A 17603-nucleotide genomic window follows, 5' to 3' on the forward strand; every position below is an offset into this window, starting at 1 on the left:
ATTTGAAATGTAAATATATTTTATTTTTTTAAATATTTGCGTTCTTATGATTAACGCAAATATTTAATTTTGAGGGCCATTTTCAACGATTTGTAAATAACTCACTATTAGAAAATGGGAATCAGGTTGGGGTAGAGTGGGATTCGAACCACAGACCTTTGGTCCGTGAGTCCGAGACACTAGCCACAGGACCACAACCTAATCTATAATATATTTATTGTTTTATTACAATGTACAGAAATAAATAAGTGGAAGTGTACCAAGTATTTTTTAAATTAATAACTTATATGGAAATATAAGTTATTACATCATTACAATGGAATTCCATCAAGAAATGTCAATAAATAATTTAAATGAAAAAAATAACATCCTTAAATTTTTTGAGTGTGGATTCTCGTCGAATGCAACCCTGGTAGCTCGATAAATAAAACATTTATATTCCTAACTTATTTTTTACATATAAGATTGAAGATTTTAATATCTACGAACAAGCGCAAAGATCTATAATTCGCTGAAAACCGCACGTAAATCGGTTTAGCCGTTTAGGAGGAGTTCAGTGACATAACACGTGCAGAAGAATTATTTATAAAGATATGCGAATTTTTAAATACATTATGTAGGTACCTAATCTTGTGTTTTGTAAAGTATTATCATACTTATGTAAGAGGCCTCAATAAGTCAATTTTACTTTCCCGTACATGTTCAGGGAACATATTATCAAATAGTTTCTTACTCTGGTTTCAGTATTATAGTTCCAATGTGGGCAGCATGTCGTATCAGTTCACGCTTATCAGTTCATGGTTTACCTCTTCGTTCTCATTCTCAAGGCACTCTCTTAATACCCATACACAATTCCTCTTTCTTCTCTAACTCATATAGTGTCCATGCGGCTCGACTGTGGAATCATCTCCCATCCACCATCAAAGATGTTACTACATTATCTCTGTTTAAATCACGTCTGAAGAAACATCTCCTTTCTCTTCCTTAATCTCTCCTCCTTTCCTTTTTCCTCTTTCCTCATTCCTCTTTTTTCCCATTGAGTAATAGTTTCGATTTAAGGTAATTTATAAACAAATACGTTTATTTCTATTTTTATATATCTTTAAATTTTTAATCTTTTTTTTCTATTGAATATGTTCTGTAACTTGAATTATAAAAATAAAACTTTTATTTTATTGGTTGGTTGGAAGAAATTGCCATTTGGTAATAAGCCCGCCAATGTACAAATAACATTATGTACAAAAAGTTAAATAAATAAATAAATATATTGTGTGGGCGAAGAGATTATGTTGTTAAAACTTGATACTTAAAGGCCGTTTACACGTGGACAACACAATTCTGTTTTGTCCTAGAACTCGACCGTTGTCCACGTGTAAACAGCAATTTGATGACAAAATTGTTCCGAGATATCGCCACCGAGATAGACAGACGGGCTATTATGATTAATGATTACCCCCACGGCTGCCAGTGACCGCATTGTTCTAGTGTGAACATGTACGGGCAGGATCTTGTACCAATGGCGAATTGCTTGACGTGAACTTGTCGCTCCCAAAAAAAAATCTTATGAAAATAGCTGCAGAAAAAAAAATTATAATTTAATTCGTCTTTTAATAATTCCAATGCATCTTGGTATAAAATTAATAATATTTTTCGTGAATTTCTTAGTAACAAACGTTGTCGTGCATTTATTTATTTAACACTTTATATACATATACATTTTAAATATATATAAGGGCGGGCATATTGCCTTAAAGCAATTTCTTCCAACCTACCCAAACCGTTCAGTTCGAGAAAATAACAAGTTCATGGACATATTCTATGTAATTATGCAGAATCTTTAAATTTTATACAAAATTTGAAACAAATTAATTAAAAATTTAAACTTTACTATAAAAATAAGAGAGGGTATGGGAAGAAAAGAAGAGGGAGAAAGAAACAACTAAAACTTTTAGATAGTGACATTTCAATCTTGATTTAAATGTAATCAAGAAGGGGCGTCTCTAACATCAGTTGGTGGATCATTCCACAATTGAGCAGATACTACTGCAAACGAGGAGGCAAAAAAATAGAGCGAGGAGTGGGTATTAAAAGAGTTCTTTCGTTACTAGAACGAAGGGATAGTCCATGTTGTGATAGAGGTTGGAAGAGCATTTATTTTCGCAGCGCTCACGTGTGAACAGCGGCCGAATTTTCGTTTTGTCCCAGCGTTCTGTCCTGAGCGGTAAAGGCCGTTCATGGAGCGGAGACAAGACAATATTATCTTATCTTGTATTTTCCACATGTCGACGCCCCTTTACTAGGAGGAATAGGTTAACTCCCCTCACAGATGTTAAGGGAATAGGGTATTATCACTCGGGAGGAATATCGGATTTAACATACTGTACATATAAAGGATTTTTCGAAGACTCTTTTAGTGTTTATAAAGGTCCTGATAATCAATAATTTCATTCATAAATTTCGTAAACAATATTTGATGTTCCAGAAAAGCCATTTTATTCGGTTGGTAATAAATTAAATAATACAAATCCACCTAACAGTACACCAAGAACCATGCATTTATTTTAATATTGGTAATGCCATTTATAGAAATTAAAACGACCCATATTTTTGTCTATGATTTTTTCCCCCTCTCGTCAACCCTGAAGCCAGTAGCTATGGTAAAATGGGGCAACATTTGAATCGTAAGGTGACTTTGATCAACGGATATATTGTTCATGATATTTATCTCTATAACTTGGAAACCTATGACAATTTTATCTTTTTTTACTATACAGTAATACGGAATACGCGTTAAATAAAATTGTTGCATAACTTCATTTTCAAGTACGATTCTAAGAAATTTGTAGTAGAATTGTGAAGCTGTTTTTTTAAATTCAGTGATAGACGAAAGTGTATTTTTTTAAATATTTATTTAATGATGAAATTTGATTGATGAGAAAGAATGTCGGTTTTATATTTTTGCGCAACAACTATGGCGATGGTGTATAGTGGGTTTAATTGGTGTCCTGACGAAGAGACGGGTTCGTCTCGAAACCGGTAGACATAGAAAAGTGGGTAAGTGGTTAGACACAAATATTTAATAACGTTTAGTCAAATGTTTGACCACAACATTAACGCTTTAAATATTCTTACTATTTAATTATTTATAATTCGTAAGAATTTATTTTTTTACCCAATGGCGTGCGTTCTCGCTCTGGGTGAAGAAAAAAATACTCATAATGTGAAATTTGAAAGTTAGTCCTAAAATTCTAAAATAAATAATGATTCTAAATTAGCCAAATTAAAATAAATTAAAACAAAGGGCGTCGTATCTTCAAATATCGAAATTAAGTTCAAATATAAAATATTAAATACCAAATAAACTGTAATAAATTTCACAATAATACGAATTTCAGTATCAACTAGATTCTAATTGAATTAAATTCCACAAATATTATGTGGTAAATTTCATCATTAAATTAATATTAAAAAATAGACAAAATAAATAATAAATATTTATCGGTATCCGACACAATGGCCATCTTAAGGTTTTGATGAAATGTAAGTTTTGAATCCATCATTACTCCTAAATATTGAATTTTACACTTGTACTACATAAAAGTCAACAACTGAAAGTACGAATTTAGTTGATTTAGTATCCTATAACGTGCGTATAATGTTAGGCGAATTTAGCGTTCCTGGTTCCGATGCGCGGGTTCTCATCTGTCATACTATTGCCCGTTTATCACGTCAGACCTGTCATATTGTTATAATATAATTGAACCTAATATGCCAGTTACAAGTTGAAAAAATGTAAAGAAATGCTCTGCCAATGTTTTCGGTCAGGAGCCGCCAGTGGTTGATTATCAAATCTATTGAGAAAACGCGGATATTCAAACATAGGTAGAACGTAAGGTGATCACTCGAGCCGCCAATGACATGTCTTAAGTCCTGTAAATGCCTGTACTTCCATATTCCCTTCTCAAAAACACTTCCCCTCGGTGTTGCCATAAATTTGAATATGGAAATAATTTATAATAAGTACCTACCGACGCGACGTTGACAATATTGGCTCTAGCCAAAGTTCCGAGGTGCCTTACAGAATATAAAATATGCTCATAAAATCATCACTCGTCACATGACATCATCAGATTATTATGACCTGAAAGCAAAAGGTTGATTTCTGTACGGTAACCTATCATCGGCCTGACAAAGAACTATTTTTCTTCTGCCTTTAAACATTTTTATTCGTTAATAGTACAAAATATTGTTGATAAATCCACCTGGTCCATGAAGAAGTATAGAAATTGAAAAAATAACATTTTCAGGCGTTGCCAAATATGTAGGTGAAATAATTCAATTAAATGAATCTCACCTGCATAAATAAAGGTTTCAGCTCATTAACTTCACAAACATCAACAGATGAAAGAATTGAAGAAATATAGATGTTCAAATATAGGCAGAATGGTGAATGTTACACAGTGTGTAAAGTGGCCACTTAAACCAGCCATTTACAGGTCCTAAGCCCTGTAGATGCTTAGACTTCTATATTACATTCTCTTAAATGTTCTTCGTCTCTGTTGTAATATGTTAATGTAAACAGCTCCCCAGAGAGTCGAATCCAGTCCTTGTCTACAAAAATTTGGACAAACTCAAAATATTGTTGACACCATGTTACATTCACCATTTTGCCCATATTTGAACATCTACATCTGTTCATGTTTGTGAAGTTAAAGAGCTAAAATCTTTATTTATGCGGGTGAGATTGATCTGATTGAATTATTTCACTAACATACTGGTAACGCTTGTTTTTTTTTCAATTTCTCTACTTCTTCATGGACCAGGTGGATTTATCAACAATATTTAAAGTTTGTCAAAATGTTTGTAGACACGGACTAGGTTCAACTCCCTAGTATTCTCCATCCCTGTTGTAATTTGTGAATCTTAATTACTCCCGAGGGGGTGAAATCCGGTCTCTTGTCTATAAACGTTTGGACAAACTCAAATATTTTTTCAAATGGTTGTTTTTTTCCGAAATGTTTTGTTGTCTCTAGAATGGCACACGAAGCGTAAGACTGGTCACCTTACTTCCGTTTAACAGATGATCTATATACGCTGCATTTGATTAAATAATGCAGTTTCCTTTGGACCACCGTGTGCGGATAGAAGTTTGATGATAGAGTTATTTGCTTTAAAGGGTTTTTTGCCCGTATAGAAAAAAAAATGTAAATTTAATTGTGATTATTAATTAAAAACAAGATTTTATTAATATCCTCCGACAAACTTATCAGTTTTTTGTATACATAAACGCTCCAAGGATGTTTGATAAACATCCTTGATACGCTTATCCCTAATAGGCTTGTAAGATATTTACCTACCAACTATCATTAAATAATTATATAAATAAACAAATACGGTGTCTATGGATTTTATCTATTCCTCATCCGTTTCCGGGAACGTTCACTCGCAGTTTGAATAATAAACATAGGATTTACAAGATCAGTACCTACATAGATAGATACAGAGATCTGTATTCTTCTTGCTCGACTGCCTAATTTCTCGATTAGGTAGCTACGTAAAAATATCGTCGCCATCACCCCTTAAACTGTTTTTATTATCGAAACGTAAAACAGGGGTGGATCTTACGTGTATTTTCAAAATTATGAGTAATGTCACATCTGTGTTGTAATCGATCAGCTATTAGTAGGTAGAATTTTTTCAGCTTCTCTCACAGCATTATTTCTTACGGTATGTTCTGATTCTGTTTTTATGCTCTAGAAGAGAGCTGTTTGAGCAAAATTCTAGAGAGCCTCATAGAGATAATTAAAAAACAGCGACAGTCACATGTCAATATATTTATGAAAATGTAATAAATTGGTATATTGTATTTCAATATTAATATACCAACACGTAGAACTAGATAAAATACTCCATATTACTGTCACCTTTCTTAAACCAACTATCTTTGTCACTCACGTATACCGCGTATACACAGACTAGGAAATGAATGTACCTCTCATATCGACATTTTTAACTCGAGTCTCTGTGAATTCAAAGTATCTCTTCAAAAATATTTTGTGATGTTCTATAGTAACGATTAACGAATTATTTGCAAAAACTTCTTATGCCAATGATCTGGTGTTAACTCATTTTATATTTCATAACATACCGACTTTTTTATATCTTTTATATAAAAGATTCTAGTCTATCCTCTAGAGTCTTACTGTATAGATGCCCATGATATCCCTGCTCAGATAAACCTAAATATACCTCTCTATAACTTGCGTACCAATCCTGTCTTTGCTGTGGGAAATTATAAAACTAACATCGGATTCTTTTCCCCTCTGCCAAGGATCCTCAGAACAGAGAACGAAATCTCACTAAACGGTACTGTCGATGTGTTCCTACAGCAAAGGCGGACATTTTAGAAGCAAGAGGTGTTGTCTCTCCTGAATCGCAATGTCACACTTGCCATTTCCGCTTAGATTATGCCATATTTATACCTTTTGTTAATTACACATTTTGTAAATTAAATTAGATTTTAAGACTGTTTAGACTTATTAATGCCAATATGTTAGGGCTTACTTAAGCCTGTTGATTGGCTTAAAATAAAAAATAATTTAAAAAAAGAGTTGATTTTAGATTTTAAGACTGTTTAGACTTATTAATGCCAATATGTTAGGGCTTACTTAAGCCTGTTGATTGGCTTAAAATAAAAAATAATTTAAAAAAAGAGTTGTGTCCGTTTTTATCCAAACGAAGAGAACGAGAGGACACAAAAAAAATCAGCAGAAAATTTTCTTTCGAATAACGTATAACCTCTATTTTTTGTTTTTCTCCAAGTGCAAATTAAAAAAAAACGAATACTACTTAAGTTAACACCAATATTAATGACTTTAAAACAAAGAAATGTTCTTAGCATTAACACTCTAGAAATAAAAAAAGACTAACTGTGCCCACTACTAGGATTTAAAAAATATATATATGTACGCTCCAAATACAACAACACAGGAATTAATATGACTTTCTTTTAGTAGCATAAAAATATTCTTAAATTTTGAATTTTGAATTCCCGCAAAAATGGTCATTCCATTGGCTACGCCCCTAATACGTCGCGATTCATGTTTATTTGTTCCTGTCTATCAAAAGTTTAGAACATTATCACGAGTCTTGGCGTCTCAACTACCAAGGCCAAACACGTCGCGTTTTTCTAGCAACGTATTTTTATTAAATTTATTTTATACATTTATGTATGAAAACATTTCTCCACAATATCCGTATTGATTTTGAAAATACAATTAATTATTCTAAATCCATTTCGTGTATTTTTATCGGTGTTCATAGTATTTGATATTTCCCTATTGTCAAGCTTTGACAACTGTAAAAAAATGTAAACACATCAGCTAGGCAACGAATTTATGTTTTTCGGTATTTAATTATAAATTTAGAATTGTAAAAATATGATTGATTGATTGGCGTTTGCAAGAGATTCTATGAAATCTATTTAACAAACGATTAATTGATTTAGTTTATGTTCCTAACTGTGTCATTAAAAGTCGAAATTTGTTGTTTATTAAATAGTCTAATAGCAATTTTGGTTTTAATGCCTCAACGTTCAGATTAGTGAATTTTTCGCAGACCTTGGAGTTATTTTAAGTAGATCACCCTAATTTTCGTGGATCTCTTCCTCATTAATATACGATACAGTGTAGCGCAGTCTTTCGAATAATGGGCAATTACGCCCTCTCTTGGGCGCTGAAGGTCATCGGGGGGCGGCTGAAGGCCCAGAAAAAATTGAGGGTGTTGAGGCGGTCTAGGGGGGCGATCGCTGACTTAAAAAAGGTTTTCAAAAGGCATATAAAAGGTACAAATTGGTTACGGCCGGTATGGCATTAATTTACTTTGTGTTAAGCTTTTTTATGGGTATCTAGAAAAAAAATCACTCTCGCAGTGGACGGTAGGCAAAATAAGTTTGAGAACCTATGGTGTAGGATATAGGAGGTTGGCATGGCTTAGCTCGAAGTCTTATGTATTTAGAACATGCACTTTGAATATTTAAATTATAATATTATTATATTTTTTTGTTTTGTCTTTGCTAAATGTGTGTGTTATGTTTGTGCGGTTTCTATTTGTATTTATTTTTAACATTTAGTTGTAATGTCATTGGGTCGTTAATATTTTTTTAAAAAATGACCTGAATTGGTTAAGAAAAAATATAATATTAAATGTATTTTATCTATTTCTAAAAAAAATGTCCCTAGTGGTGCAACGCACGCGCGCGTTTGAGTTAGGAATCGGTAAGTAAGAAACGCGTCTAAATTTAGACAGACCAGTTTAAAATCAGAACGAGAGAAAAAAGCTATAAAATTTGAATTCTGAAGACCTTTTATTTGTTTGTTATTTTTTCGGTCTAGTAAGAATTTTGCCCTATTGGGATATTACGGGGCATGTTGTTCATTTTATGGCGATTTTTATGAGAATTTAACAACCATAGGAACATACAAAACAATACATGTTTTGTGTTATTGTTATTTTATTTGTATAATATGCATAAATTGATTGAATTTTTAAACGAACAAACTTGGTTTGTCACGCCGCGCCGCGGCCGTTTCATAAAGAATACAATGCCACTTTATTTTGTCTTGGCTCTTAGCATACAGACATCGCTTCATCTGCATCGGTGTTGCCAGCCTTACCGATTTTTCGGTAAATCTGCCGATTTTGGAGCAATTTACCGATCCACCGAATTCGATTGAAATTCTAAGGATTTTTAAACATTTCCCAATATAATCTAATTACAACATAGAATGGTTTTTTTATTTAATTTTTATGTATCGTATTATCAGCGCTATGAGTTTTTAACGTTTTGAACTCCTGAAATAACTCCGCGTGTGACGTCAGAGGTTCTCTTCCGCTTATTCTAGATCCGTTCTGCCCATTGATTCATTGACGTCAAGCAAACCGGAAATCTTCCATAACTCTGTTATCATTGGTTGATTAATATAAACCAGTTTTTTTTTTTTTTTTGCTAATTTTCAGGAAACTATACCGTACAATTTAATCCTCCAATTTTTTAGGGCTAAAGTTCGTCCTTGCAAATTTTTTTGACACAATAGTAGCTACCCCACTTAGAGGTTGGCAATGCTACCCTTGTCCTCTCGTAAAAATTAAAGTATTTAATTGTACGGCAAAGTTTCTCGAAAATGGAAGAAAAAAATATTGAAAATGGTTTTAATAAAAACGAACTACTTTAAACGCCGTCACTTGTTGTTCCGAATCAATCGATGATAGGGTTGTGATAGATTTTGGTTTATGGGAATCCAATTCACCAATCAGCAAAACTTACTGAAGAAAACTTGTGGCGGCACAGGCGGAATAATTTTAAAATTACAGAACTTAAAAAAATCAAAGCGCTGATAATACGAAAAATAAAAATAATTTTAAAAAAAAATAGTTTAATAGTCTATTAACAAATAAAAGAAGAAAAAAAGAGCTTCTGAACTTTGCATTGAATGTCCAAGTTAAAATACAATTTCACTAAGTACTCGATTCGAATTGACAAAATAAAGGCGAAAATTTTATTTAATGTCAAGGACTTGTTAGGGGTAGCCAGTTACCACGGGAGTTGGGGATGTTCTATTACATTTTGGCACGAATTGTTATTATAAAGTTCAACAGGGTAATTTATGAGGGCACTTATGTCATTACAGGCGTGGTGTCTTTTCGATTAGCCCCGATGAAAACAAACGGGTTAAATTAAACCTTTAGTTTACCCTTCGAAAATTCTACGCAATAACACGCGTTTGAGGTTAAACTAAACGTTTATTTTGACGGAAACTGAGGGGAGAAGCTATTAATTTACATAAATTGACCTAATTTCATCAAGTACATCTAATTAAAGACCTTGTTTTAAAAACCACAAAAGTCACGAACCAACCATTTTTCAGGAGTGTGTAAACTGATTACCTACCGCGGGTTTACTGAGATTAGTAGGCATATATACATATACAAATATGACTGATTTAAGCTGTGAGCAACTCGATAAACTTAAACGACTTCAGAATACATGCATAAGGTATATTTTTGGTCTTAGGAAATATGACCACATTTCTGATTATCGTAGGCAGCTGAAATGGCTCAAAATTAGACAGCGGAGAGACTATCACTCCTTCTCACTTCTGTTCAATGTACTTCATAGTCCTAACGCTCCTATATACCTGCGTGAAAAATTTCAACGCTTATCGGTTCATGGTTTACCTCTTCGTTCTAATTCTCAAGGCACTCTCTTAATACCCATCCACAATTCCTCTTTCTTCTCTAACTCATATAGTGTCCATGCGGCTCGACTGTGGAATCATCTCCCATCCACCATCAAAGATGATACTACATTATCTCTGTTTAAATCACGTCTGAAGAAACATCTCCTTTCTCTTCCATAATCTCTCCTCCTTTCCTTATTCCTCTTTTTTTCTTTTTCTCATTGAGTAATAGTTTTGATTTAAGGTAATTAATAAACAAATACGTTTATTTTAATCTTTTTTTCTATTGAATATGTTATGTTACTTAAATTAAAATTAAAGGAAGAAGTTGCCATTTGGCAATAAGCCCATCAATGGACAAATAACATTATGTACAAAAATTTTAATAAATATATTATTACAATGAAAGAAAATCATAGATATTCTCTCAAAGCACTGAATAGAACTCAAAAGTACCTATATAAATATTATACGTATAAAAAAAAAGAAACATAATGTAATTCAAATTAGAATAAACTATTAAGAATTTTCTATAAATTCAAACAAAATTAAATAATGAAAGACATTTCATAAACGTTTTTGTTAAAAATGTTTACTTTAAATTTCAATATAACAAGAAAAAAATCAAGGGTTCTATGAAGTAGTGAACTAAACTATATCAATTCGTTTGAGGGAGATAGTTTTCTTGATTTTCAGAATCAAACAATGAAATCGGGAAAAAATGACATTTTCCGTTTTTCAAACAAGGTCTTCAATTTTTGTCAGTAGTGCCCTCATACCCATTAACAAATACAAACAGTAAATTAGGTACCTACTTAATTAATAAATTAGGTAATAAATTGGCATCCACGCACACCCTTCCTGGTTCAACGTTCGATTGAAATGTGATTTTTATCAGGCCTGATAAAAAAAAAATAGATAAACTTTTTCACTCCCGCGTCTGCCATCATAATGATCCGGCTCAAAGGACCAACCGGTATCATAATATTTATTCACTGCATTGTAGCGTATATCAATATTTCTGGATACATAAAGGCACGATAATCGGTCTTTCGCCTCAGGTGCTAATTCACGGACGATGAAACATTAGAGATTAAAACACAAAACCATTGGAGGCCTTATCCAGAATTGAACCCGGGACCTAAAGCGTGGTAGGCGAATGCGCCAAGCACTACACTACAAGGCAGACTTCTCAAATCGATTTCCTTTTTCGGAATATTTATTTGAAAGTAGCCATCGAGTCGAAAACACTCGTCTAGAATTCTGGGTACGTATTCTGATGGGAGGTTAAAATTTATCTTCAATTTAATCTACAATGTACAATTATGTTTTCTGTATGAAAAATAGAATATGTTTATTTATTTTTTTCTAAACATGTTCAATTACGGATTACCGACGAAGATACTTTGATTTTCATACAAATATACACACTTTCGCACATAAATATCGATATTAGTTTTACCGTCTCAGTATATACATATGAAGATAGTCGTTCGTAATCGCGGCCCTGGTTTTTGTATTTCAAACACAAAACTGCGTGCTACACCCGTCCAATTATATTATCAACAAAATCACGAATTAGGATGAGTGCTATAGTAATTGGACACTCTAAATCTAAGGGTCAAAAATAAGCAAACATAATAATTTATCTTCAACATAAAATTTAAACATTTTTTTGCGTTTTTTCTTAAAATGAACGCATTACATTTATTTATTTTTGACCATTAGATTTAGAATGTCAACTAACTGTAGAATGTCCAACTACTATTGCACCCACCCTACTTTTTAAAAATAGTTTACCCTCTTTTGATCAATTTTCTCTTTAATAATAATAATAAAATTTGGCTGATTTATATAGCGCCATTTTTGTAAAAGATCACCTCAAGTGCTCTTTACAATTGTATATCTAAACTTACATTCTAACTAAATTTAAGTGATATATTATATTTTCAGATTTAAAATTGAGAGTATGATAGTCTAAAGAAGTGGAATTTTAGTTGGGATCTTAACTGACTGGGACTGTCGATGATTCGTAAGTTTGAAGGCAATTGGTTCCAGGCAGAGGGGCCGGCGGCGCCAAAAGCACGATCTCCAAATCTAGTGTTTGGGGAGCGCCGGATTTCGACAAGTTTTCCTCTTCCTGAATCAAATGCTGACCTAAGAGTAGATTTTCTTTGACGTGTATTTTCTCTAATACAAAGGTCCGATAGGTATTTTGGAGCCATTTCATGAAGAGATTTGAATACTGTCCAGCACAGGTTGTATTTTATTCTCTCCGGGCTTTTTAACCAGAGCAAATCTCGAAGATGTTGTGAGATGTGAGAATATTTTTTTACTCCCGTAATAAGCCTTGCTGCTGCATTGAAAACAGATTGAAGTTTATTTGCGATTTGCGTATATTCCATTACAGTGATCTAGACGCGAAACGACATAAGCATTTACAAGAGCTTTAGTTGCATCTATAGGAATATTTCTCCGCGCGGATTTGATCTGTCGGAGATGGAAAAAACCAGCACTTACCGTTTTATTGACCTGAGAATGAAGAGAAAGATCTGAATCTAAATGAACACCCAGTAGTTTAACATTTGTACTAGGGGTAAGATCACAACCTGTGATTGAAATTGGAGATCGGTCTAAAAGGTGTGGTCGCTTTTTTGTCGCTGTCAATAGAAGCTCAGTTTTAGATGGATTGAGTTTAAGTCTGTTTGACGACATCCAGTTGTTGACGGTTTGGATGCATTGAGACACACGATTTTTTAAATTGTTTATATCTTGAGGAGAGCAGTAAAAATAGATTTGTTGGTCATCCGCATAATGGTCTCTTTGTCACGGCATTTTAAATTTATGTCGACGATACACAGTATCAAAAGTTACACAATGTTTAAAGTGATGTCTATAACTCTGTATTTTCCAAAAATTGTTTGGTCACTTTAAAAACTTAATTTACGTAAATATAAAATTAAGGTCATTTACAAAATCTTATTCAACTAATAATATGTAAAAAAATACATGAATTTATTTGTGTACCTTCTGTTTGGCGGCCTCCGTGGTGTAGTGGTCAAGACGCTTGATTCACGCACGGAAGGTTCCGGGTTCGATTCCCGGTGAGAACACAAAAATTAAAATGTGATTTTTCTCAAGCCTGGGTGCTCTGTGATGTAATTCACCACTGTAATTAGGCCTCCTGGCCTGTTGTGGTGCAAAAAAAAAAAAAAAAAAATGTAAAAAAAAAAAAAATTAATTTACACGAGGTGAATGCATTTTTAATCAGGATTATCCTAGTATTAATTTAGACACATGTCGTGTCGAATGTCATTGCTGAATTATCAAATGTAACATTTTAGCGACGTAATAAATAATACCACTTTTGAAAGACGTATTTCCTTAAATAAACGAATTAATGTTTCATAATTCACATTAAGGAAATGATTTTTAAAAGTTTAAATGAAAACTGTTGGAAATATTTACATAATCCCGTACCACGTAAAGAAGAGAGTTGAACAAACTCTTTAAATTTGTAAACTATAATAAAATGGCTAAAAATAAAATTCTGACGTCATAAGCAATTTAACGATATTGTAAAAATAAAATTCCCAAACGTCTGAGCATAATGATAATCGTGAATGTTTTGGGTACATATTTTTTTAAATCATGCTCCTGTATTTAAGTTTAAATATTTTTTATAAAATTATGTATTTTCAAATTATAAAATCAATAAAATATTTATTGAAATAATTTGATTATGACTTACTATTTTTAAGGGTGATCAAATATTAAAATACGTGTTTTATTTATTAATACTATATATATTACAACCAACTATGGATAAAGAATTTAGTATCTTTTTAGAAACGAATAAAGCGACTTCTTTTGATACATTTACTATAATGAAGTTACGCATTTAGTCTATTTTGTAACTTTTAAATTTTGCTCTGTAGATTTTAATCTGTAGATTTTACTCGGCGATTTTTACCAAATTATTAGTATATTTTTAATTTCATTTAATTTTTCATAATTTCTTTAACTATTGTGTCGATTTTATTACTTTTTTTATTTTTGTGAGTTTTAAATTGTTCACTGTTTTCCCCTTTTAGTAAGTAAAAAAAAAAAACAAAAATCCACTATAATTTTCGTTTATTTTGATAGATTACAAATTTTACGATTATTTTCCTTTGACTTTTTTTATCAGTTTAGGATTGTACCCTAATTTGTCATTAATTCCGTTTATCGCACCTTTTTACCTGTCAGACACTTTTTATTTATACTTATTAAAACATTTAGTTACGAGCAAGTAAAATTCCTTATGTCAAAAATAAATTAACTTTAAATGTTTAAGGATTATTTACAACCATGCCCTTAATAAATAATAATGTACGGAACACAAAACTTGGCTTCATTTTTCTTGTTCTGGACGCCATGTTACACCAGCAAGCCATAGAATATTTATTTTCGCCACATTTTCACTTCAGTTATTTTGGACTTCGTAAATCTCTTCCTCTTTGCTTTGATCTGAACTTCCTCACTAGAATCTCCGCCCCAATCCATCCCGATACAAACGGCCGATAGGTAGTCAAGAAGCATAGTATATCACCTTGTGCAGGAAAATCATTCAGTTTATTTACAGTTGTTTCAGTTCAAAAATAGGATCACAAGATGGAAGTTTCAACCATCTGCTTCGAGTTGTGAAAGCGTTGCGTCAAAATTACGTGCAAAAACATAACATCAGCAAGTTGAGAAGTGACGCTAAACATATCGGAAATGCTTACATTTTTCTACCTCCCAAAATACCATTAAAATATATCGCCATCTTGATTATTAACCAACTGAGCCCTAATAATATATCATAGTTATGTAATAAATTGCCTACTTTTAATATTAATATTTAATGTTGAAATACCTATTTACTTTGTGGTAAAACGTATTTTACACCGTGTGTAAAGTGGCCACTTAAACCAGCTAACGACAGGTCATAAGCCCTGTAAATGCCTAGACTTCCATATTCCCTTCTTAAGGTATTCTCTCCATCCCAGTTGTATTTTTTTAGTATTAATAGTAAAAAAAAAAAAAATTTATTTATAAATCATACAACACAAAAAATTTACAAGTATAATTCATTGAATTACATTCTCAGGAGTTATAACAACTCAATTCGGGACAAAAATAATATTGACATAAAAAAAACACATATTGAGAACAACAAAGAAACATAACAAGTTTAGCACCTTTATAACTAAATATAGCACAACAATATGTACGCCAAAAACCATTTCTTACACAAGCAGGATATATATTTTTTAATGCTTTTAAAAATGGAGAAAGTGGTGAATCTACTAAGGGAAATAAGGTCGTTAACATCACATGCCACGCAGACGATGCAGCCATAGTGATGATGGGAACATATCCATCTCAGTTAGTAAACATATGGATTCCTAAGAAATGTCGTATGGTACGATGAACACATGATTATTTGTAAATTATTGTACTAATTGGTTTCAAAAAGTCCCCGTATCTTTGTCAGGGTACTAATAACACTAACATGCAAATCCCACTATACACCATCACCATAGTAGTTGCACAAACATATAAAACCAACGTGCTCATATGATCATGCTATTGGTAGCTAACACTTACGTGCACTGATGATTTTTTTTAAAAATGTTTGTACTTACACTGTGTATCATTCACCATTCAGTCTATGTTTGAACATCCGTATTTCTTCAATTCTTCCATCCGTTGATTTTTGTGAAGTTAAAGAGCTCAGTCCCATGAATCTCATCCGCATCAATAAACAATATTCAGCGATTCGGAGAAATATAGATGTTTAAACGTAGGGATAATGGTGAGTGTTACACAGTGGGTAAAGTGGCCGCTTTAACCAGCCAATTACAGTTCATAAGCCCAGTAAATGCATAAACTTGCCTATTTACTTCTCTTAAATGTTCTCTATCTCTGTTGTGAGATGTTAATCTTAATAAATCCCTAGGCGGTGAAATCCACTCCTTTTCTACAAAAATTTAGACGAACTCAAAATATTTTTAGCAGATAATTTTTTTTTTCTTCGCACGACTTTTCCTTAAATTAACTCACATCTTTTGGAATATGTAGGTACTATAATAATTTAGGATATTAGAAGCAAACTCAGAAATCTCCATTGAAGGAGTTACTGAGATATTTGCGAAATACTTTGAAAAAAGAATTGTGAGATTTCTAATTTATTTATTCATTTACTTATTTATTTGAACATTTTATCATAAATACAATATTATGTTCACTTTGCCCGGCTAACAAGGGTACAAACCCCGTTCCAAGTTAGACAATAATAGTTAACAAGTTAATAGAAAGCACAGACTAATAAAATATAAATTTACTCGTATACACATGTTGATACATATACATACACACATACACACACATATATACACATATATACATACACACACATGTACATACACCCATGCGCATACACAATTTATTAATATAATGCGAAACTCCATGATTGCCATTTGTATATATATTTTTTTAAATTATTTGTTATTTTCATATGTTATTTTTAACAACCAGTAAGAATCTCCAATCCGCAATCCAATTATGCTTAATTAATTAAATGGAGAATGATAAGTTTGCGGTGTCAAGTAGTATAGTTGAAATCTGTTTTTGCAAGATTTAGAGACGGTTTTGAATTACGCTATTATTAGGAAGGTTTTTATGTATAGTTTATTTTGGCACCAATAACTAATTTTCCGTTTTATGTTTAATACCCTCAATTATTTTTTAAAAAACATTGTTTTACATTGAAAGTTCTTATAGGTTAAAATTTTTTCATTTAGTATAAAAGTTATGTTTCGGAAATTGTACAATCACAAAATCTTGTTTCCTGAACAATTCGTTCAATGTGACTCCCGTGTTTTATCATTTCGGGTACAGATGTTATATACGTTTATTTACAAAACACAATAACCTAGTTATTTGTGTAGTTAATTGTTAATTTATTTATAATGTAAGAAAAATATACTTTGTTTTCTTAACAATTAACAATGCCTGTAAATACATGAGTGTGTGATTCTTATCAGATAAAGCGAGTACCAACGTTTTGTGTAGTTCGGGTTTGTTCCATATAGGGAAAAAAATACTATTAAGTTATAATTTGGCTGGGGGGAGTATGCGGTCAGAAATAAGATCATACTCAGAACAGTTGTTCCTGCGCATTAAGGAGCTGGATGAAAGACAATGAGGAAGCTCAGTGCAACTTGTAATTGTGGAAATTTTAAACTGTAAAAATTAAAGCAATTTAAGTACGGCGAAGTTCGTATGAAAAAAATAATAAAAATGGTTTTAACATCATATAAATTAATTACCTTGATATGT

The 17603-nt window shown here is 32.2% G+C and overlaps 1 long non-coding RNA gene across 1 annotated transcript in view; it reads right to left on the reverse strand.

The window, feature by feature from the left end:
• LOC148285382 (uncharacterized) overlaps positions 1 to 17603 on the reverse strand; it is a 121093-nt gene that overhangs the window by 99852 nt on the left and 3638 nt on the right. The window lies entirely within an intron of this gene.

Source organism: Micrasema longulum, unplaced genomic scaffold, assembly GCF_059751315.1.
Source record: "Micrasema longulum isolate JH-2025_06_02 unplaced genomic scaffold, ASM5975131v1 h1tg000037l, whole genome shotgun sequence".
NCBI classification, from domain to species: Eukaryota; Metazoa; Arthropoda; class Insecta; order Trichoptera; family Brachycentridae; genus Micrasema; species Micrasema longulum.